This window comes from Pogoniulus pusillus, chromosome 23, assembly GCF_015220805.1.
Source record: "Pogoniulus pusillus isolate bPogPus1 chromosome 23, bPogPus1.pri, whole genome shotgun sequence".
NCBI classification, from domain to species: Eukaryota; Metazoa; Chordata; class Aves; order Piciformes; family Lybiidae; genus Pogoniulus; species Pogoniulus pusillus.
In genome coordinates, this window is record NC_087286.1 from 13,117,422 (window position 1) to 13,142,094 (window position 24,673).

The 24,673-nt window shown below is 45.4% G+C and overlaps 1 long non-coding RNA gene across 11 annotated transcripts in view; it reads right to left on the reverse strand.

Moving 5' to 3' along the window:
• LOC135185655 (uncharacterized) overlaps window positions 1-24,673 on the reverse strand; it is a 131,640-nt gene that overhangs the window by 46,499 nt on the left and 60,468 nt on the right. For 8 of the 11 annotated variants that reach the window (XR_010306556.1, XR_010306553.1, XR_010306552.1 and 5 more), the window contains one exon: window positions 5,046-5,188. This is a non-coding gene — a long non-coding RNA (uncharacterized LOC135185655). Of the gene's footprint in view, window positions 1-3,100; window positions 3,225-5,045; window positions 5,189-6,665; window positions 6,812-6,901; window positions 7,040-24,673 lie in introns of those variants that run through there. The other 3 variants (XR_010306550.1, XR_010306554.1, XR_010306555.1) reach the window with 3 other exon arrangements.

Sequence of the window (24,673 nt, forward strand, 5' to 3'; positions counted from 1 at the left end):
ATTCCTTCCTCACTGACTGTTGTCACAAGGGACTGAGCAGTTTCCAAAAAATGAGAAGTCTCCAGCAGGAACTGACTTACAGAAATATCAACTGAATATGTAGTTAACCCTTTTAGGGCTGGGCTTACCAACTGAGATGCATTCCTAAAAACCACTGCTCCTAGATCTTGGGACCAAAGGCATACTTGTCAGACACAACCACTGGCACCCAGACATCGAATATTAAATGCAATTCAACTCAGTTTGGAAAAACAGCACTGAATTTCTGCAGCCTGACGTGACACAAACCTGTCCTTGAACTAGTTCTCTTTTTAATTTGTATCATGGTTCACAGAATGTGTCTAATTTCAGAAGTCAAGAGTTCAGTCTATTACAAAGCCATTAAAGCACTTTATCTTCTCCCCAGCCAGACTACCCCAAAGCACTGTATGCTATGTGTAGCAATGGCTTTGAGACAGAGACTTGCTGGCCAGAAATTCAAGTAAAGCAGTTTTAATTCACCAATTTATACATTTCAGATGAGAGCAACAGTTAAATGTTCATAGAATCATGGAATCAACCAGGTTGGAAGAGACCTCCAAGATCATCCAGTCCAACCTAGCACCCAGCCCTAACCAGTCAACTAGACCATGGCACTAAGTGCCTCATCCAGTCTTCTCTTGAACACCTCCAGGGATGGTGACTCCACCACCTCCCTGGGCAGCCCATTCCAGTGGCAAATCACTCTCTCTGTGAAGGATTTCAGTAGATTAAAACCTTCCAGGAGCAACACATTGAGCCTGGAGATTCCCACAGGCCTCATTTAGTTCATCTCTGGTTATGTGATAGGTACTGAGCCAAAGTATTGAGATTCGTGGAGCAAAGCTGGAGGTGAGGAGATTCAGACTGGTTATGAGGAGTAAGTTCTTCAGCATGAGAGTGATGAGGGCCTGGAATGGGTTGCTCAGGGAGGTGGTTGAGGCCAGGCTGGGTGAGGATCTGGCCAGCCTGATTTAGGCTCCCCACGATGGAGAGACTGGGACTAGATGATCCTTGTGGTCCCTGCCAACCCTGACTGATTCTATGATTTACTTATCCTTTTATTAAAGCTGTGCTGATTCCTCATCAAAGACTTAGTAAATCTCTTTCTTTTCAGTTCCTGAAGGATTTCAGTAGCATCAGGAAAACTCCAAAACAAGGACCTCTGTATCTACTTTGGAAAAACTGATTTGGCAAGCACCTTTCAGTAGCAGGAAATAACTGTTAGCTGATAGCAGATAATCAAAATGCCTAGTGTCATGGTCACAGGAATTACTATGGTATTCATCAGGTAGGAGAAAAAGAACTCATTTGTGTCAGTAGCTGTGCCAAAACCAGTTGATACTGTAAAGTCTAAAGGCTCACACACTATATGCAGAGATTTTATTTTCCTGGAAAAGTTACAATCAGATAAAATAGAGTCATTGGCTTTAAAGCTCAGAGAAAGCTATATCCAAGACAGTCACTGTAAATCTATCAGTCAGTGATGTCTGCTATATTTTACTGAGCCTTTGATTCTGGTTTCTATATACAGCTTCAGGTAGAGACATTTTGGCTAGCATCAATGCAATAACATCAAGACCCTTCTTGCACCATTTTTGACTGTCTAACAAAAGTAATTTATTGCTTCACTTCAGGAAGTTATAACACGTAGAACAAACTTGTAAGTTACAATCCATTAAAGGTTTCTACAAGTGTTTGGATTTCTCAAGTTATGAGCTGAGTATGCAAAGCAAGGGGAAAGACAACCACCTAGGTCCTTGAAATGAGAGAGCTTTTATTGTCAGAATGGGGTTGAAATTGCCAGCACTGGCATCAAGGGTTACTGCCTTCTTCATGAGCTTCAAATTAAAAAGGAGATACAGTAGGAGGATAAACCAGAAAGGAGCTTGCCTGAATGACACCCATAGTAATAAAGTAAATAATAATGCACTGCATGTGTTGACATATCCCTGCAATATTCAGTGCCCTGTATGCTACCTTCAGCACAGAAAGGCGCCGAAAGCTACGAGCTGCAGTGTATTGCTAGCCAAGCATTCGTGTCCTGTGCCGTTGATGGAACTTTTGAGCTGCCTCTGCTGCTTCGAGACAAGCTTTGACAGATGCAAGCCACAGCTGTACACAGAAGTGCTGCTAGTGAGCTTGGAATTTTTTCTAACACAGATTCTGCCAGCTTCAAAGAAACACTTTTCATTTCAGGGGAAAGCAAGCATCTGTGCCTTGTAACACAGGGAGGCTGCTCTGCAAAGCTCCCATCAGCTACCTCAGTACTCTATCACTCATAAACTAATCCTGAGGAAGACTGACCTCCATGCCAGAGTTACACCTCTGAGCTTTGGAACAGAAGGAAAGATTGTATTGACAGGGTGAGGAGTAATGGGTTTAAACTGGCAGAGGTCTAAACTGGATGTAAGGAAGAAGTTCTTTACAGTGAGGATGGCAAGACACTGGCACAGGTTGCCCAAGAAGGTTGTGGATGCTCCCTCCCTGGAGGTGTTCAAGGCCAGGTTGGATGAGTCCTTGAGCAACCTGTTCTAGTGGGAGATGTCTCTGCCTATGGCATGGAGTTGGAACTGGATGATCTTCGAGGTCCCTTGCAAATGAAACCATACTACGATTCCTTCCAGTACAAACTGTCATGGCTTGCAGTTGTCAATTTATGACTCTCCGGGACACAGTACAGTAACTCTTCCATCCCATATTTGCCTATTTTAGCTCTCTGACACAAGCAAATCTTCAGTAGGAGTTCTGCCTGAGAAAGAAGACCTAAGTAGCTAGAAAAAAGCAATAGCAGTAAGGTAAATCCCACATTCCTTCCACAGTAATGCTAAATCAGCTAAATACTGCCTTAGTACGAACTACACTTGAGGGGATTTCATGTATGAACTTGAGAAGCTGCCTGACAGTGGTCACAAATATGTTTTGAGACATCAGCTCAATGAAGTAATAGAACTACATGAAACTGTGCCTGGAACAGTAAAGCAGATAAGAATATCCTTGAACTTGGCCACTTTCTGAATTAGCTAGATGTTCCAAATAAGTCCAGCTTGTTTTACTTCTCCTGAACCACTGCAAACTGTACCTTGTGGAAGAATTTCCAGTTAGGCAAAAACTCACAATGAGACAATGGGCTTCACATTTCAGGAAGCTGAAATTTTTCTGGTGGTGCTTCTGGGGTCTCCAAGAAATCCTCAGCATATTTATACCTAACAGAGAAGATAATCACAGAGCTGCCAAATTTCAAGTTCATTTTAGTCAGCCAACAATTTTCAAAGCTGATTTTTTTTTTCTTTTGGCCAGGATACATGTTTTACAGAAAAAAACATGTTTTAAAGAAAAAAAAAATCAAAAGAAATCCAAGGAAAATTAATTGTATTTTAATTAACTTCATTCTGCTTCTTCAAGACAGCTAGAGTGGAGATAAAAGTTATGGATTTATTTTTCCAATTATGAGATTAAATGCAGAATTTATTTTTTTTCAGTCCTGCAGAACTATTGAAAAGTTTAAGGCAACAGAATTTCAGTGAAATATTCACTCTTTATTATAGTCTGATATATATACTCTCAGGGTGACAAAGCTGGTAAGGGGCCTAGAACACAAACCCTATGAGGAGAGGCTGAGGGAGCTGGGGGTGTGCAGCCTGGAGAAGAGGCGGCTCAGGAATGACCTCATTGCTGTCTACAACTACCTGAATGGAGGTTGTAGCCAGGTGGGGGTTGGGTCTCTTCTCCCAGGCAAACAACAGAACAAGGGGACACAGTCTCAAGATGTGCTGGGGGAGGTCTCAGCTGGATGTTAGGAGGAAGTTGTTGGCAGAGAGAGTGATTGGCATTGGAATGGGCTGCCCAGGGAGGTGGTGGAGTCACCATCCCTGGAGGTGTTCAGTAAAGACTGGATGAGGCACTTAGTGCCATGGTCTGGTTGATTGGATAGGACTGGGTGATAGGTCGGACTGGGCGATCTTGGAGGTCTCTTCCAACCTGCTTGACACTATGATTCTATGACATTTCAACAAGTAACAAGCAGGTAACAACTACAGCTTCTGCCAAAAAAAAAAAAAAACCACTAATAAAAATAAGGTAAATGAAAAGCCACAAAGTCACATTTCACATCTAAGTCTTTGACAGGAAATGGTTGCTGTAACAGCCTCTAACACCAGACAGTTGCCATGTCCTCTATAACACTGTGTGGCTTATTTTACACACTTTTGATTGAAAAGACAGCACACCAGACTGTCTGGTCCTCTAATAACTAGCAAGAACTTACAAAGGGCTAGAAACTTATTTCTTGTAGCTTCTGTTACCATTAACCCCATCCTGGGACAAGAGCAAGACAAAAATACCAAGGCAAAATAAAATTAGATGAGATGAATCATGCAGAAGAGTGAGCCCTGGAGAAATTAAGTTACCATTTAGGCTACAGTTTAAATTTCATTGCCATTTAAATCACAGAATGTTAGGGGTTGGAAGGTAGCTCATGAGATCATCCAGTCCAACCCCACCCCACCAGAGCAGGATCATCCAGGACAGGTCACACAAGAACAAATCCAGGCAGGTTTTTAAACATCTCCAGAGAAGGAGACCTTTGCTGCTGTGAGCAAGAGACTCACCAGGACATTAATATAAAGCAGAGGTTGAGAACAAGCTCACAGTAGATTTCAAAATCAGTCTAATATGCTTGAAGATTAGACCCAGGAGAACTTTATAGTCTCCTTAAATCAGAAAAAAAAGAAGCCCATTGGAGTGCCTATAAAGCCTCTACACATCGGCACCTAGAACTACTTGCAGTGGAGCAGGTAAGAGAAATGCTTCACTCAGAGGTTGGTGAGAGATCCCTCCCAACTCCAAACACCTTCCCTTAGCTGAATAAGACAACTTTTAGAAACAAAGCCTTTAAACAGCCCACATTGGTTAAAATTAACTATTTACCAATCAGTATTGTTGAGTCCAGAAGGAAACTGTGTTGAGGAACACGAGACTGCAGAGCTGGCTAGCAGAAGAGGTGCAGGTTTTTTCCACATACTCACTTTGTGCTTTTGTACTCCTGTTTTTCCAGTGTGCACACCAAGAAGCTTTTTGCAGCAGTCACTTTGCTCTTATAAATCCTGAGGAAAATGACAGATGTTCACTCCAGCTTTATCTAAGGCTCTGCTTTCTTCTCATCGTCTCCCTTAATGTAAAATACATATTTATTATGAGAGAAAATAAAGAAGGTGTATCACAGCTCATGCAACAGATCTGAACTCCATGGCAACTGCTTCTTATCACAGCACTAATAGCACTTGTCACAGGTTAAGGAAGTATTTGATATCTCTGGGGGAGCCACATAATAGAGATCCCTCCAGGAACAACTTAAAGGCAGGTGACCACCACTCCAACTGTTTATGACAGATCATAACTGTTGCAGAAAGGAAGATAAAACAAGAAATCTCTTCCACCCTAAACTTCTCCCAGAAATAAAATAATGGTTATTGTCTTCAGACAGGAGAAAAGATCTGGCTGAATACTACAGCAAAATAGTGAACAGAGTCACCTACATGCCTTCATTTGATACTTCACTGATCAACACTGATTTTTAGCAAGTATTTTTCTCAGGGAACCAAGGAACCTGACTCAATAAACTGCAACTAAACCAGTCAACATCACAACCACTGAATGTTAAATGAGTTGTATCCAGGGGCACCTTAGAGCTGCCTTACAACAGTTGAAGTGATACTACAGGAAGGCTGCAGAGGCACTTTTCCTGAGGGTGTCTAGAGACAGGACAATCTGGGTGTATAAAAGATCTCAAATCATGGCAAAGCTGCCCAAAGACCAAAGAAGTACTTAACAGCTCAGGAGTGTGGTTAAACTGGAGCATCTCTGCTATAAGGACAGGCTGCGGGAGCTAGGGGCATGCAGCCTGGAGAAGAAAAACTCCAGGGGGATCTAAGGGCTGCATTCCAGTACCTGAAGGGATCCTACAGGAAGGCTGCAGAGGGACTTACTTCTCATGGGGGTGTCCAGAAACAGGACAAGAGAGAATGGTTTGAAGCTGAGGGAGAGCAGGGTCAGATTGAAGCTGAGGAAGAAGTTCTTCAGCAGGAGGGTGGTGAGACTCTGGGATAGGCTGCCCAGGGAGGCTGTTGATGCCTCCTCCCTGGGAGTGTTCAAGGCCAGGTTGGATGAGGCCTTGAGCGGCTGAATCTAGTTGAGAGGTGTCCCTGCCCATAGTGAGGAGGTTGAAGTAGATGAACCCTAGGTTCCCTTCCAACCTAAGGCATTCTATGATCTTCTCCATATATTATTGGCCTTTCCTTGCCTTTCTTCACAATTCCCATCATCACTTCCTTTTTTCTGCAAAAATCTGTGAGAATGAAGCCTTCAGCTCACTTTGATCTGAGCTTCATGCACCACTTGCAGATGCCTAAAGCCAGTCTGTGTTTCTAACCCCCATATCTCTTCAGAATTACTCAGCAGCATGCAGTTTTATCCTACGGTGGTCAAGAGGACAACACACATTTGCCCATTTTCCCCTGCCTGGGCTTTTGCCTTTATTGATTACGATCAGCTGTAAAGCCTGTGAATTCTAGGTGCTCCAGGGGTTTTCTTGACAGCTAACTAAGCCTGAGGCAAACACAGACTCATGCAGCTCCAAACAATCCTACCTGGGTTTCTTCCTCCTCCTCCCTCCATCATGCACTGCCTTTAATGGTAATTGTTTATGATAAGGAGATTGTAATTAGGAGCATGCACTGGCATAAGTGTCCAGCATTTCATATGCCAAGCATGTGCCACCAGCACAGTCAAGATCCCTCCAAAGATTCTTTTAATTGTGTATGGTTTTCTTGCAGCAGCTAAAGTATCCCTTCCCCCTGTGCAGATGTGCACTCACACAGCTTACCTCTGCTTCCTTGCGATAGCTGATTCAAACAGCCCCTTCCTAACGCTGCACAAACACAGCTTCAGTTCTAAGTAAGCAGGAGATTAATGTCACAGGAACCGATGCAGTAAACTTTTAAAAAGGCAGTGAAGAAAAGAAACTTAGGGCTGCTCACATGCACAGCCAGCTAGCCAGTATCTCATCCCAGCTCAGCACTTCAGCTGTGACTGACAGGCAACGTCCTGATCCTGGTTTTGTAACTGCTCTTAGTGCTGCAGGGATCAGGATTTGCATATATATAGCATCATGGAATCTGGTTTGGGTTGGAAATGCCCTCCAAAGTTCATCTAGTTCAACCACCCCAGCAGTGAGCCCATTTGCTGCACCAGGTCCATGTCCTTCCCGTGCTGAGGGCTCCAGAGCTGGGCACAGTACTCCAAGCCATTTTTTAAAAGCTGTAGTGGCTCTTCCCCACTGAACCAGTGTGAACTCAGTCTTGGTTTTATCACTGCTTACACCAATTTTCCTAGCACAGAAAACAGAATTAATGACTCATAACTCTCTGGAACCCACTTCAGATATTTCTGCCATATTTGCATTCCTTATCAGAGTTCCTTTAGAGGTTGAGGATGAACAGCTATGACAACTTGCTACTACTCTTTGCACCATCTCACAGTGAAATGCCTCCTGCTAATAAATGAGCTGCAGGTATTTCCTCCAAAGCATCCTGCATACAAGATCTTCTTGTATGTGATTAGTATCCTGCTCTCCTCTAGTCCAAAGTTAGAAAGATCCTAGGTTTGCACACATGCCCACTTTAAGATTTACTTAGAATAAAGCAGTGACTAGGTTGTGCCCTGTTAAATTCTATGATCTCTCTCACCAAAGTTACCACTGGGGACCAAATTAGGAGCATTAAGCTCTGAAGTGTGTTTAAAAGCTTCTTAGCGTGATTCTGAAATACACACTCTGTGATTTTAAAGTCCATTGGAAATCAAATAGAGCTTTTCCAAGTTCTGTCTAATGAGGGTATCAAAACCTGGGGAATTCGGCTTTCTAACCTACAAATAACGTCCCTAAACCAGCAGCTGCTGTTTATACCCTTTCCACACTGCAAGTGACTCCTAAGAAGTACCTGCACGATTGTTTTGTGCTCGAAAGCAGCTAGAGGGTGAAAACATCTTGGGCTTGAGCACAGCCATCCTGTTTAATTCTGTTGCCTGATCAGTTTGTCAAATACTAGGAATTCTTTCTCACTGATACAGCCTCTGGACACTCATAATATGGCATCTGCCAAACAGAAGGACTCCCTCTGGCATTTCTTGCAGGAGACACAAGAAATGAGTGTAAAAGGGATTTTTTCTGTTCAGACTAGTGAACTGAAACACTGTGTACAGTCCTCCTGGGCTCTTTCATTTCTAACCAAACAACACAGGCTGCACTACAACCACTGAGCTAATGCTTAACCTTCTGGGTAATGTGCTTGCTTCTCAAAACTGCACTTGTGCATGGGGATGACCTTGCAATCAGCATCAGAAAATAAATGACTATTTCAAACCATATGCAAGTAAGTCCTATTAAAATTCTCACTCTAGCATTAAATATTTCCAGCCTGCCATATACCCACATATTGAAAAGTGTGTTTCTGTGCAGGAATTGTCTAGACAAAGCTGGTTGTTTCAGAAAGTCAGAGACATGAAGCAGCTGAAGCTCTTGATTTACAGAGCATGCAATTACTTTTGTCAACTCAAAATAAAAAAAAAGCTCACAAACACAGCTTTTTTGGCAGCAACAGGGGCAGCTGTGACCAGCTTTAAACTTTAAAGCAAAACACCCATATGTGCTACATCTCACATGTATGGCACAATGGAGTAGTCTGAGAAACTTGCTTCAACAAGTAGCTGCTGAATTTATAAAGACTGAAAGGTCCAAATAGGAATGAAGTACTGATTTACTAAGGTGTCAGCAAGGAGGCTAAGCCAGTAGTTCAGCACTTTCAGTCCATGATACACCAGAATCACACTACAGCAGCCCCAGAATCACACAGAATCATTCAGGTTGGAAAAGATCTTCAACATCACTGAGCTCAACCTATCACCTAACACCTTCAAATTAACTAAACCATGACACTACGTGCCTCATCCAACCCATTTTTAAGCACCTTCAGGGATGGTGACTCCACAGCCTCCCAGGGCAACCCATTCCAATGGCCAATTCCAATACTTGCAACACTAAACTCTGAGCACAGAGTTTGCAACCAAGACCTGGGTTTTGCTCAGGTAACAGCTCTAACTCAGACCTTTAATCTTGTATCACACCTAACAGACCCAGACTCTACTTGAAACAGAAGGGTAGTTATGGATGATCTTATTCCACAACAGTGTGGTTAGGGCGTTCAGCAGAGAGCTAACATCAACTCTGTTGTTCTAACTGTGATACAACTTCCAAAACCTCTGCCTCTTCACAAGTGGATGGCAGTGGCAGTGCTTGAGCATGGCTGAGCAATTACATGGAGTCATTTTGTCAGGATTTACACTTCATATTAAGTTTATAGTAATTGGATTAATAGCTCCAACAGCTGGCATTGCACAAATGCACAGCTCTTCAAAAACCACTTTGGAGCCGCAAGGTTAGAAAAGAGATTCCACTCATCTCCATTTCCCCTACAGTAAAACCCAAGTTGCTGAAACACAATCATGCAGCAAGCTCAGAAGAGCTACAATGCTAATGTACATTAAATACTTTGACTTCCCTTAAGAATAACCATTGAAAAACAAATACCAGAGAATTATTTACATTTTTTTCAGCACCCTAAAGAGAAAGAAAAAATCCAACTTAACTATTCAAACATTCCAGACCCATTTTCCATGGAACATTTCCAATCTTCACTTTCATTGCTTTTTTAATGTTGGCACGAAGAAATTAATTACATTAATTCCCTAATTCTTCAACGAAGGAATCTAACTTTGATTTTTTTAAAGATATGGTAGGTTCCTAATTAATTTTATTTGAGAACTTCCCTGAAAAAGAACTTGAGGCAAGGTTATATGTAACTACATATTTTGCCTTTGTTTGGGATCCTTAGAGCACCACATTTTTTAAAGCAATTTAATTAATGAAGTTAAAAAAAAAACCAAAAACCCAACCCATGCTTCTCATGACATCACATTCCAGTCATGCTGAAGCCTTCTGCTTTTAACCCCCCACTCTGAGCCTGGAGTAAATAAATGGTACTCAGCTTAGCTCAGTGGAATAATTTAGTGCAAGAAAACCCTTGCTCCATGATGTGCTTCGTTCTGGGCTTAATTCTGTGCTTAATTTGTGAAGCATCCTGCCAGTGGTGCACCTCACCCAAGATAAAGGTAGCAGCATTCTCTCCAACTACAAAAGATGTTCAAACCCAGCGGGGCAGGAAAGCCTGGCTGCGTGCCAGCTTCAAGCACCACACAAATAATGTTCTTCTCATCCACCGCGGGTTTACAGATTTCGCTGTGAGCAAAACACATTTTGCTGCATCCTTCCCTAAGTAATTTTTCCCAGGGCAGATGCTGGCTCTTCCTTGAAGAATTTTGCTTTGCAAAAAAAAAAAAAGCCTAAGCCAAACTAACAAAAAAAGAAAAAACCCAACCTGCTAGAACTCTTTTTTCCCCCTTATGAAAAGTAGTTTTATGGGCACGTTACAATGAAGCACCCCCTCCTAACCACCTAATTATTCCAGCATCTATAGAAATCAGAGACTGGTACTGTAAAAGTAAGAGTTCTAAATTCTTCCCTAAAGGTTTCTTTCCTCCACACTTTCCCAGCCTGCTGGAATACATGCTAAGCCAAGTTGCTCAGAGACATCCACATGAGGATGCCAGAAGATTCTTCTTTTTGGACTAGAAGCAAGAGAACAAATCATCATTCTTTCAGGTAGGAAAACCACCTTTCTTGAGTAAAAGAGATTTATTAGCATTGCAGAGCCCAAGTTGTTATGCTATTCTTTAGCAACAAGGAGTCTGGTTCAAGAGCCTGGAAAAAGAGGGGGGGAAAAACCTTCTGTCTCATAGGATCACAGGATGTTAGGGGTTGGAAGGGACCCAACCCCCCTACCGAAGCAGGACAATGCTACCTAACACAGATCACAGAGGAATACATCCAGACAGGCCTTGAAAGTCTCCAGAGGAGACTCCACCACCTCCATGGGGGAGCCTGTGCCAGTGGTCTGTGACCCTTACAATAAAGAAGTTCCCCCTTGTGTTGAAGTGGAACCTCTTTTGCTGCAACTTACACTCATTGTTCCTTGTCCTATCCCAGGGAGCAGTGAGCAGAGCCTGTCCCCCCACTCCTGGCAGCCTTCAGACACTTATAAACACTTATCAAATCCCCTCTAAGTCTTCTTTTCTCCAGACTAAAAAGCCCCAGGTCCCTCAGCCTCTCCTCATCAGCCATGCCCTCCTGTCCCCTTATCGTCCTCGTAGTTCTCCGATGGACCCTCTCCAGCAGATCCCTGTCCCTCTTAAACTGGGGAGCCCAAAGCTCAACACAGTATTCAAGGTGAGGTCTCACCAGGGCAGAGTAGGGGGGAGACCCTCTGCTAATGCTAACTCACTGCACCTGAGACACCTTCTGGAGCAGGCCAGTTATATGCCATTCCTTAAAATAAGGAGCAGATGCTTTTCCTGTCCTGTGTGAGTGACAAGACAAAAGGTTTTCCTTCATCCTACTGAGGTATCTATATCTCAGGTAGTGTAGTTATTGGCATGCTAGCTAGTTTATACAGTTCAAGTAGCACCAAGCTCAGCACAGGCAACAAAAGCTCATGAAATAAAAGCCTTAAGAAATCAAGTAAATATTCAATAACTAGCCCAAACAGAGCTCTTGTAGCTGCTATGACCAAAGTACTGCTGGCCCTTAGGCTAGGTTTCTTAAAGCTGCTGAGGAATGTCTTCATTTATAGCCCACATCCTTAGCATTCCTCAAAAGTTCTTTTTCCTTTTTGCTCCACCCTGGCTGGATGCAGATCCAACAAGGTACTGTTGGGTTTTTTCACTAGGAAGCTGGCAAAATAATTTATGTCCAGTAGCTAAATTCCTCCTCTACAGCTCTTTCATTCCATGCCAATGAGGAGGTGTTTTTGTTGCCTGATCTGACACACTGGAACATTTGCTTGCTTTACCCTTTTTGTTTAGATTATACAAATTAAATGCAATCAGACCTCACGCTTGTAATCTAAAGTGCTTACCACTATAACATATTTTGCTGTATATAAAAGGCTCTATAGAGAGAGCAGGGAGTTAAAGAGATCTTCCTGAGTCATAGCTGTTATGGAGGCTGGACTTGGTGAATCAATGGCTTCACCTGTTACAGTAAATAAGAAGCTTTTCTGTGCAATCCTCAGTAGGCAGACTTTAAAAACCTGATACAGGAGAGGTAAATAAAGCATAGGAGCAGTTCTCAGCAGAAGCAAGAAGATAAATCTGCTGCATTTTAAATGAATAAAATCAACCACTTTCTCCCCAGGTAGACACTGAAAAATAGGATGTCAATGCAGCTCATCAGCTAAATAAGCACAAAGAAAGGGTGGCTAGAAGAGCTGAGGGCCAGGGTTTCAAAGCTGCTATTAACTCCTGGTTTCCACAAAAATCATCAGTGCTGGTACAAGATGGGCCAGCTAGGAGAGATTTGAACTCTGAATGGTATTTTCTTCTTGGTCACTTCTCACGGTGCTCAGAGGGTGTATTTGGGTTATTCTAGTGAGCTGTGAGCTTTGGAAGGGTTGAGTTTCCCTAATTCTACCTCCAACACACAGTTTCAAAAGCCAGCACAGCTGAATGTGCCTGCATACTCACAAATACTATGACTCAATCTTAAATTTGACCTGAGACCATCAGAACAGCAGGCATGCATCTGTAGAGTTAAAAGAGTGGGCAAGGTTGAGGTAGAGACCATAACTGACTTGTACAGTCAGAGTAGCTATTTAACACGTGTTCATTGATGCATTGCTCGTGACCCACTGACTTCAGCCTCACTTTGCATTCACCTGGCAGGCCACCCATACATGTGCAATAGTATCAGAGCTACAGTTCAACTCACGGTATATCAGGACCCTTTTTTCCCCCTCTCATTATGGAAAACCAGGCATGCCTTGCATGCATACTGAAACCCAGAAGGAGATCTTTTAAGATAAAGAGCAGCTGGAAATTTCAGAGATGAATACCCTATGGCAAGCCTGGTACACACTCTGAGGGAAGTTTCCCCTGCTGAACAAAACGGTGCCCTCCAACTATTTCAGAACCTAAAACTCCCCCATCTAGGTTACATTAAAATATGTGAAAGTGTATAAAATGTATATATGGTCAAATGCAAAGTGCAGCATCAAATGCAGCATTGAGGTTGCTCAACCAACCACTCAGATCAGGAAATTCCAGAAGTTAATGGGCCATGGTCTTCTCTTCTATAACTCAGTTGAAGGATTTTTACATTCCCAAAACTCACTGACATAAAACATACGAAACATTGATAAATTAAAGTGAATAGAGATGTTTGTATTACTCAAGTCATGGCTGAGAGCAGTAGGAGATTCTGCCCAGACAGTTAATGACAAAACAGAGCTAAATCCCATCTTGGTGTATAAAAGATCTGAAATCAGTCAAAGTTGTCCAAAGATCAAGGAAGTACTTAACAGCCCAGGAGTTTGGTTAAACTGAAGCACCTTTGCTATGAGGATAAGCTGAGGGAGCTGGGGGTGTTCAGCCTAGAGAAGACCCTCAGAGTAGCTCAGAGCTGCCTTCCAGTAACCTGGAGGGATTCTACGGGAAGGCTGCAGAGGGACTTTTCATGAGGATGTCTAGAGACAGGACAAGGGAGAATGGTTTGAAGCTGAGGCAGAGAAAGGTTTGACTGGAGCTGAGGAAGAAGTTCTTCAGTAGGAGAGTGGTGAGACTCTGGAATAGGCTGCCCAGGTAGGTTGTGGATGCTTCCCCCCTGGGGACATTTAAGGTCAGGTTAGTTGAAGCCTTGAGCAGCTGAGTCTAGTTGAGATGTGTCCTTGCCCATGGTGGGGAGGTTGGAGGAGATGATCTCCGAGGTCACTTCCAACCTGAGCCGTTTTAGGATTCTCCAATTCTACAAAACTCTTCTCTCTCTGTCTCCCAGATTTCTGCACAACCTCTGGCAAACCACCTATGTCTCTATGCAATATTGACTAATTCTCATATTAGTATATTTACTACAGAATAACTTACAGCTTGAGCCCGTTTAATTTCCTTCTGCAAGGACAGTGGAATACACCAAGCAAGAGGCTGCTCATATTCTGTATCATTTGAACCTTTATTTTCTAAATAATACCAAAAGGTTCATATATTTCTTACACTGACACAACTTAAGTAGCCCCTATAATGCTTGATGAAAATTCAAAACAGACAAACTAGTCATGGAAAATGTCAGCTTGAAAGAACTTCTAGAGAGGCAAGACTGACTGAAACAGGATTAGTACTGAAGTTTGAATGCATGAAAGAAATGTGGACAATTATCCCACTGACTTCTCTATTGTCAGGATGTCACCTAGCACTTAGCTGTGACTGCTACATGGTGCATTAAATAGGAAAATATACAGATAAGTTTCCTGGAAAATAACAAATTCTTTATGCCACTCATTTCTGTCAATTTCTGTTCTCTTCATTCTTCATTTCTATTGATTTTGTGGTGGTTCTTCTGTTTTCCTCTACTATTGCAAAGTTTGAAGGCAGACTGTTTAATGGGTTTAGGTTTTTATTTTTACTTCACATGTGCACTTGTTTAAAATCAATAATTGAACCTAATCATTAAAAACCTAATTGTTTAAAATAAGTACCTTGTAAGATATGATTTTATATATTTGAAAAACACCTTTTACTTTCCCCCTTTTGCCTAAGATAGTTCCCTGGTGAAAAGAAGCTTATCAAATCATAGAATCAAGCAGGTTGGAAGAGACCTCCAAGATCATCCAGTCCAACCTAGCACCCAGCCCTAGACAGCCAACCAGACCATGGCACTAAGTGCCTCATCCAGGCTTTGCTTGAACACCTCCAGGGATGGCAACTCCACTACCTCCCTGGGCAGCCCATTCCAATGCCAATCACTCTCTCTGCCAACAACTTCCTCCTAACATCCAGCCTAGACCTCCCCCAGCACAACTTGAGACTTGTTCTATTGCTGCTTGCCTGTCAGAAGAGACCAACCCCACCTGGCTACAATCTCCCTTCAGGTAGTTGTAGACAGCAATAAGGTCACCTCCTCTTTTCCAGGCTGTACACCGCCAGCTCCAACAGCCTCTCCTCATAAGGTTTCTGTTCCAGGCCTCTCACCAGCTTTGTCACCCTTCTCTGAGCACGTTCCAGCACCTCAACTCTATTTAAACAAGTCATTGCCTGAGCTGCTAAAAATACTCCTCTAAAATTGCAAATTCCTTGGTGTTTGCTTACCAGATACCAGAGCTGAAGTATACTGGCAGTGACAAAAAGCTGTAGGCACTTGAATGCATTTAACCTTTATCTGGAACAAACTACAGCTCATCTGTTAAAAAAAAAAAAACATAAATAAATCAGCCATAATTACTGTAACCAAGTTCTACAATGATCTGATGTAGAAAAGCAACTTAACCTTGAGCTTTTCTTGATTACAAAAGGGATATGGATGTGCTGGAAGGTGTCCAGAGAAAGGCCATGAGGATGATCAGAGGGCTGGAGCACCTATCCTATGAGGAGAGACTGAGGGAGTTGGGGATGTTCAGTATGGAGAGGAGAAGGCTCCAAGGTGACCTTATTGTGGCCTTTCAATATCTGGAGGGGGCCTACAAGAAAGCTGGGGAGGGACTTTTTAGGCTGTCAGGTAGTGATAGGTCTGGGGCGAATGGAACAAAGCTAGAAATGGGTAGAGTCAGACTGGATGTTAGGAACAAGTTCTTCACCACGAGGGTGGTGAGAGCCTGGAATGGGTTGCCCAGGGAGGTGGTGAAAGCCTCATTCCTGGAGGTGTTTAAGGCCAGGCTGGACGAGGCTCTAGACAGCCTGATCTAGTGTGAGGTGTCCTTCCCCATGGCAGGGGGGTTGGAACTAGATGATCTTTGTGGTTCCTTCCAACCCTGACTGATTCTATATTTGTTACTAGAAGCATGTGCTGTGAGTTCATGAGAGATGTCCCCAGACTGCCCTACCCAGAGACACCTCTGTTAACAGAAGTCTTCAGCTGCTGCTTCTACACAGAAGGGCAGCAAGAATGGGACAAGTCCTACTGTTTCCCAAGCCCACAAGTGTTTTCTAGTTCTCCCTGTGTGACTTGCAGTGGTTTGAGGAGAGATTGCTTTCCAGCCACAAAGGAAAAGGCAAAGAAACCCTGTCCTGGAGTCCTGTACCCCTAAATTCCTCTCCTGCCCGGACTTCGGGGGGGGAAGGGGAAAAGCCGCCTGGTTTCCCCCCCCCCTCGCCTGCCCTGCAGCCGAGAAGGGGGCGGGGACTGCCCCGTGAGTTCCCGCGCTGGAGCCGGGCTGGGATTGGCCGTGCGCTTTCGCGCCTAAAATGTGGTAACTCTGCCCTTTGTCTAGCGAAGGGTATAAATATTGGGGGTCTTCCCGCCTTTGGGGTTCCCGCTTTGGATTTTGCCTGTGCCTGGACGAGTTCGCTCACTCTCCTGTGCCTGGACTGCGGAGAGACCAAAGGACTTGCCTTGGTGTTAGGCACACCTTTGTCTGCCTAACGACCCTTAACGACCCTTAACGACTCCTGTAGCCGCTGGAGGAGGAAGACAGACCGCACGAGCCAGCCTGAGTGAGTTATTTGGCTTAGCTTAATTTAGTAAGAAACCGCTATTAATTAATAGCAGAATCCTTTTCCAAAAACTGACTTCCAAATATATATAGTCAGATTATTAATGGTATCCTCGTAGAATTCTCATGCAACTTAACCTGTTTATCAAACGAAATTAATCTTTGTATATATAGTTGTGGGGGCGGGTTTTTGTAAAAATAAAAAATATCTATTTTTGATAAATTTCCTTCTCGGCCACGAATTATTACTGCCCTCCGCAACATTATGGCGCAGTGTATGCTGGGTAGTTCAATCATAGAATTTCTACAAGAAAAGGGATGCCTAATCACAGGTCTTGATTTAATTTGGGCTCAGAAAAATTGTAAAAATCCGGAGAAAATCCTGGAGAAATTAGCTGAGCGCTCAGACCCTGTGATTTCTGAGTCTCCAACGGAGCATTTCTCTGTTGTTCTGGGGTCAGTCGTGACCCAGACTCTGGCCGAATTTGAAAATTATGAAAAAAGAATTCAGGCCTTGGAAAAGGATTTATTAGCCGAAAAAGCTAAATGCCAAAGTATCTGGGAAAGCATGCTGGCGCAGACAAAGAGCCTGACCGCGGCACTGACTGCCCGGATGAAAGAAAGGCTTGTAACGCCTGCAGACACCACCTCTTCGGTCTCCGTGTCTGAATTTGAATGGAGTGATTCGCGGGAATCGGGGAGAAAGGCAGAGAATGCCCCGAGGGGCTCTTCGGGGGAGAGAAGTTCCCCGAAACCAGGCACAAAAGACTCTGCCAGAGACTCAGAGAATTCCTCTGCACATGCCTCTGCGCGGCAGAAAGCCTCAAAGCCACGCAGAAAGCGCAGGTCGCGACCGGACTCTCCCGTAGCTAGCGGAGAAGAGAGCTCCGGTGAGGAGGGCGCCGCGGTGCAGAGGCACGTGTTGCCTGTTACAAGAATTGAGTCCGTGAAGGGCAGAAAAGGCGGTGCAGGGACCACCGTGATCAAAAAGCAGTTCACAGATGCACAGCTCAGTGACTTACAAGTCAAATATGCGAGAGATCCTGGAGACTCAGTCGCTGACTATGTGTATCGAGTGTCCCGAGCCGGTGGGGACCGGGTCCTTCTAGACTCGCAGGAAGCTGCTGGAGACTGGGGGGACGATGTGTTCCTGACACGTGAACCCGAGGGGACACACAGCCTCACCGCCCGGATAGCATACTGGGCAAGCAGTGTCCGCCCAGCCTACCGGGGGGAGCCGACGGAACTAAAGGTCACCAGCTCCTCTGAGCTCATCACTGCTCTCCGCAGACTTGCCTGTGTCCAGGCTATCTATGATAAGGGACATTACGATTGCCCGTTTTATGCCCCTGTGGACCCGGAGAGACTGCACCCTATTATGAAGGGTTTGCCAGCAACTCTGCAAATCCAACTAATGAAGAATGTTGAGAAGATTGAACGTGTGATTGCAGAGAATTCAGAGAACGATGGTGCTAAAGAGCACGTAATGACTTGGGCTGAACTGTTAACTGACTTGAATGCCCACGGGCTGCAATTTGGGTTTGGGTCTCCTGAAGGAAAAGGGGCTGGGGAGAGACAGTCTCGTGCTTCTCCCCCAGAAAATCCCAGGACTCTGCACAGGCAGGTCCGGCCAGTGCAGGACTGCCCCCCCAGGGGGACCGGTCCTTCAGGCTTCTCCCCGAGGGGAAGGGGCAGAGACCCACAGAGTGACTGGAGACCCAGAGGAAAGAACAGTTGGTATAGACAAGCCCTGACTTTAGGGGTACCAAAAACTGTTTTAAGGCAGCTGGCAGACTGGCAGCTGAAGGATCTAGTGCGGTGCCTTCAGAAATCGGCTGCAAAATCCAGAGGCAGCCGTGAGAAACCCAGGGCCAGCGACAGCGGCTCGCCCAGCGGTGGCTCCGGGAGCGGCACGCCCAGACGCGGCAGCCCCCCCGCGACTGTTTCAGCTGCTTCTCCGGGTAGGAAGGTTAACTCTTCCTTGCCTTCCCGGCAGGAGTCAAAAAACTAAATGAGGCGGTGACTGCGTCAGGCCTCTGTCACCGCTTTGTAAACATCTGTCAATGGTCTGACAACGATGAGCCCTTTATCCTAATCCCCACTGGACCCGGTAGAACGGCCGTAAAATTCCTAATTGACACAGGTGCTCAAATTAGTGTTTTAAACTTAGAATTGGCAAAGAGCCTGGGGATATATCCATCCCGTAAAAGGATAAGAATACAAGGTGTTACAGGGGCACCTGATAGCTGCTACCTAGCTAAAACAAGGGTGTGGCTCCCAGGGGACAAACGCAGCACCTTGGTGGAAGTTGCCTTAAGCCCCTACCCGGGGAATATATTGGGTTTTGATGTGCTGGCTGGCAAGAGGTGGCATCTTCCAAACGGCTCTCTTTGGAGCTTCGGTGCCTACGGGGTGGAGTCAAGGAAGGTGAGAACAGCCCATGTAAACACCTTGCAGTTGGCTCCAGCGTTACCTCAAGCTGGCATCACCTATGCATCTCAATATCCCTTACCTGCAACAGCCAGGCAAGGCATCTCTGAGGTGATTGCCGACTTGGAGAGGAGACAGATAATCTGTAGGACTCACTCTCCATATAATTCCCCGGTCTGGCCCGTTAAAAAACCGGATGGGCGCTGGAGACTAACAATAGATTATAGGAAGCTGAATGCTAATACTCCTCCCCTCGCAGCAGCAGTGCCTAGCCTAACCTCAGTGGTCACAGCCATTCAGGCTGCATCCCACTCGTGGATGGCTGCCCTGGACATCCGGGATATGTTTTTCATGATTCCCCTGAGAGAGGAGGATAAGCCTCAGTTTGCTTTTACCTGGCAGGGGATTCAGTACACCTTTAACCGTTTACCCCAGGGGTACAAGCACTCTCCTACCATTGCCCACAATGCACTGGCAGTGCTTCTGGACACTATCAAGGTCCCAGAAGGCATTGTCATTTATCAATATATAGATGACATATTAGTGGGTGGGGACAACAAAGACCAGGTGGGCTCCGTAGCAAAAGCCATCTGGGAACTGCTGACCCAGAATGGGTTAGACATCCCCTCTGCCAAGTGCCAAGGCCCAGGACAGGAAATCAAATTCCTTGGGGCCTGGTGGATAGCAGGAGCAGTGGCAGTGCCTGCTGACACCCTGGAGGAAATTGAAAAGGGCCAAATCCCCGGGAACAAAAAGGAACTGCAGAAGTTATTGGGAACCCTTGGATATTGGAGGAAGCATATTCCCGGCTTCTCGGTGATTGCCAGGCCACTGTATGATCTGCTGAAAAAGCACAAGGCCTGGGATTGGACAGCAAAACACGGTGAGAGCCTTAAAACCCTTAAGGACGAGTTAAAGGCCTACCAGAAACTGGGCCCACTACACCCACAGGATCCCTTAAGGGCAGAATGGGGCTTCTCTGAACACGCTTCCTATTGTGGAATCTATCAGAAGGGACCTAAAGGCCCCACTAGAGCCCTGTTGTTTTCCTCTACAGCGTTCAAGGACACTGAGAGGAGGTATTCTGAATGGGAAAAGGGGCTCCTTTCCCTTACAAGGGCTGTTAAGGAGGCAGAGAAGCTTCGCACCACACAGGATATTGTGGTGCAAGGACCTTTCCTCCTGCTTAAACCAATTCTCAAGGGATCCCCTCCACCAGAGGGGATAGCCCAAAAATCCACTGTAAGGAAGTGGTATGCCTACTTAGAGGGAATTGCCCAGCTCATGCCTCTAAGAGAGGGCCCGGCCAAGGTGTCCAAACTCCAGCAACCAGTAAATCCAGATACAACTTTACTGGGACAGCCCTATAAGCCATCTCCAATAGATGTAGCTCCAGAGATAACCACAGACTCTGACACTGAGGGAGTGTGGTTCACCGATGCCTCTTCCCAGAGAGTGGGCTCACAGTGGCACTACAAAGCAGCAGCTTTAGAAATCAGTACAGGCAGGACTGTTACTGAGGAGGGTGAAGGCAGTGCTCAAGTGGGTGAACTGCGGGCCCTCATGTTAGCTGTAGAAAATGGTGCCAAAGCCATCTACACAGACTCCTATGCCACCTTTAAGGGAGCTACGGAGTGGATTTGCCAATGGGAGGCAAATCAATGGGAGATTGGCAGCACCAAGGTCTGGAGAGCTGGAGATTGGCAGAGACTGCTGGAGATAGGCCGGTCGAGACCCATCAAGGTGGGGTGGGTCAAAGGGCACTCTAAGAAGGAAACCCCTGCTGCAAAATGGAATCAGCAGGCTGACTACCTGGCACGTATCCATGTAGTGGGCAGTGGGGAAAAGGATTGGGAGAGATTAGCTGAATGGTTGCACCTTAAAAGGGGACATTCAGGCAAAGCTGATCTCTACTATGAGTGCAGGTCTCGGGGATGGCCAGTCTCACTCTCAACATGTGAGACCATTGTTTCAGCCTGTCCACAATGCCAGATAAGGCTGAAGGCCAACCACCCAAACCTTGCACCAGCCCAGCATATCCGCCAGGACAAAAGTCTCTGGAACACCTGGCAGGTGGATTATGTGGGACCCCTCAAACCATCGCATGGAAAAAAATACATACTGGTTGGCGTAGAAGTGGTCTCTGGTCTAACCATGGCCACTGCCACCAGTGCAGCCTCGGGAGCTCAAACCGTTGAGACTCTCAAACACTGGTTCGGCATCTTGCCAATGCCTGAGTGCATCCAGAGCGACAATGGATCGCACTTCACTGCAACCTCAGTGCAAGACTGGGCACGTAGTGAAGGGGTGAAATGGGTGTTTCATACCCCATATTACCCCCAGGCAAATGGCATTGTCGAGAGGGCAAATGGCCTGATAAAAAGACATGCAAATGTGTCTAAGGGTGGCTGGGACTCGCGTTTGGCCCAAGCAGTCTTTACAGTCAATAATCGTTGGGGAAGCTATGGAAGCCCCAAGGTTAAGGCCTTCTGCCCAGCTGAGCCTGTAGTGGACAGTGACCTTGTGCCAGGGGGAATTAAGGATAAATCCTTGTCCCAGATGCAAGTGGGCCAACCTGTGCTTGTCAGGCTACCCTCTATAGGGGTGGTGCCAATGACACTGGGTAAACCCAGAGGCTTATATGCCTGGGAAGCCCTAGATGCAAATGGAAAAGGCCACCGGATCAGTGCACGGTGGATCGTCCCCAATTATTAATTGTCAAGCCTGGCCTTTATAGGCCGAGGCAGATTTTGTCTCCTTACAGGTTAAGGTCGAGGCAGAGGACCAGTTCCTGACCACCTGACCAGCACCTGGGAAAGGGAGAACCAGCTACACAAGGGATGGAGTCATATCACCGGGGTGGCCAGTGGATGATGGCATCAGGACCCACGGACTGTGACCTCCAGCCATGGACTCAGAGCATCCAAGGCTCTGCCATGAACTTGGTTGCTCTACCAGGAACAGAGCAATCTTCAAATTGACTGTGTAGCTTTATTTAATACTGTTTGGGCTATTGTTAAGCCTTGTTAAGTATTGTTAAATATTGTTGGGGCGATTAATATATTACCTATTGTTAATGTTGGAAAAGGCTAAGCCATATATATATATTAATAGGTTCCTAAATTGAAGGGGGATCACCTCTCACTCAAGTTCTAGACAAAGATGCTCATTACCACCGGGGTGGGATGTCCTGGAGTCCTGTACCCCTAAATTCCTCTCCTGCCCGGACTTCGGGGGGGAAGGGGAAAAGCCGCCTGGTTTCCCCCCCCCTCGCCTGCCCTGCAGCCGAGAAGGGGGCGGGGACTGCCCCGTGAGTTCCCGCGCTGGAGCCGGGCTGGGATTGGCCGTGCGCTTTCGCGCCTAAAATGTGGTAACTCTGCCCTTTGTCTAGCGAAGGGTATAAATATTGGGGGTCTTCCCGCCTTTGGGGTTCCCGCTTTGGATTTTGCCTGTGCCTGGACGAGTTCGCTCACTCTCCTGTGCCTGGACTGCGGAGAGACCAAAGGACTTGCCTTGGTGTTAGGCACACCTTTGTCTGCCTAACGACCCTTAACGACCCTTAACGACTCCTGTAGCCGCTGGAGGAGGAAGACAGACCGCACGAGCCAGCCTGAGTGAGTTATTTGGCTTAGCTTAATTTAGTAAGAAACCGCTATTAATTAATAGCAGAATCCTTTTCCAAAAACTGACTTCCAAATATATATAGTCAGATTATTAATGGTATCCTCGTAGAATTCTCATGCAACTTAACCTGTTTATCAAACGAAATTAATCTTTGTATATATAGTTGTGGGGGCGGGTTTTTGTAAAAATAAAAAATATCTATTTTTGATAAATTTCCTTCTCGGCCACGAATTATTACTGCCCTCCGCAACAAACCCACAGTACTGGGAAGGAGTAGCAGAAGTTAGGGGTTTTGCTCTTTCCCAAAGAAGTGACCGCCTGAGTGGCTGAACGGAGCTATGCAGACACTGCACACAAACCTCAGTGCAAGGCAGAAAAGTAGGCTCCCTGGTCATTCCTTAAAGCACTGGGATATAATTGCTTGTGCCACGTGTAAATCTCAAATGAGAAGGCTCCAATTTACCTGGTGATATGGAGAAGTGAGAAGTGTCAGGCTGTTCCTGACAGATTCAGGCATAGCAATGCCAAAGAAAATGCTTCAACTTCCCTGATTTTCTCAGCTAAAACTACAGCCAAAGCAGAAATCAGAATGCATGGTTACCAAGATGACAGTTGACTTAGTGCCCCAAATTGGCTACATTTGAACTAAAAATAATAAGTTAAAAAAAAAAGAGAGATCAGATTCTCCTGCATTCTTAATTTAAACAAAACCAGCAGCATTAAAATATTATGACATTCTCCTAGGCTGCCTTTTCATTTGCTCATTTTTGTGGTCCTTTAATGATGTGACACATGGCAGTCTCTTAGTCCTTGCCTATAGTACATCCTCTCTCAGAAACAAACATGTTAATTGGGTACACACTTCTAGCTTGTGCAATGTGCCTAGTCAGCTCCCACGGCAGATGAAGGCAGCTTCATACACCACATGTCTGAGTGAAAATATGAAAGCTGTACTGGAGGGTATTTACAAAGGCCATCTCTGGCCTCAGGGGCAAACCTCCTTATGCAATGTCTCCTGGCTACTGCTTTGAAATACCCTCTGCTGGAGTCTCTCTTGCTACCAAGCACAGGGACAGCTTCGGATCAAAACAAGCCCAAGGCTAAATTAGCCGTTGTGCACACCCCACTTCTGAACGTGCAGGGGTTTCTCATTAAGAGATTAAAGTGCAGGTACATTGTCAATTTCTCATATGCTCACAGACTGATGTCTTCATGCTGCCTCCACACCCTCTGCAGCTTCGTGCTCTTCTCACTCAGCTCCTACAAAACCTGTGTGTGTCAGTAGATTCTACCTGCATTCCAACTCCAGAAACGCACAGCCCTCTTGAAGGCTGTGGGGTTAGCAAAAGCCACAAACCTCACTGCAGAAAACATAATGCCCAGTGAATGCCCTAAGAGATCACTCCCAGGTCCACAAGGTGGACAGACTCAGATTAGCTTCCCATGGTAGTGATAGAAATCACACAAAATCACATAAACGTTCAGGTTGGAAAAGCCCCTCAGGATCACCAAGTCCAAGCCATAACCTTACTCTACAAGATTCACCTTCAATCACATCCAAACCACCCTTAAACACATCTAGGGTGGGTGACTCCACCACCTCCCTGGGCAGCTCATTCCAGTCCCTGACCACTCTCTCCATGAAAAACTTTTTCTTAATGTCCAATCTAAATCTTCCCAGCCTCAGCTTGAGGCCATTCCCCGTTGTTCTGTCTGCAATTACCTGTGAGGAGAGCCCAGCAGCAGCCTCTCCACAATGTCCATTCAGGTAGTTGTAGACAGCAATGAGGTCTTCCCTCAGCCTCCTCTTATTCAAACTAACCATCCCCAGCTTCCTCAGTCACTCCTCAAACGTTCCGACATCCATACTTGGTATAGACGTGCCAGCATTCTGTAGTCAGCTCTACTCTAGAATGTAGGAACATGAAATAAGGAAGCCTGTGATGGGAAATGGA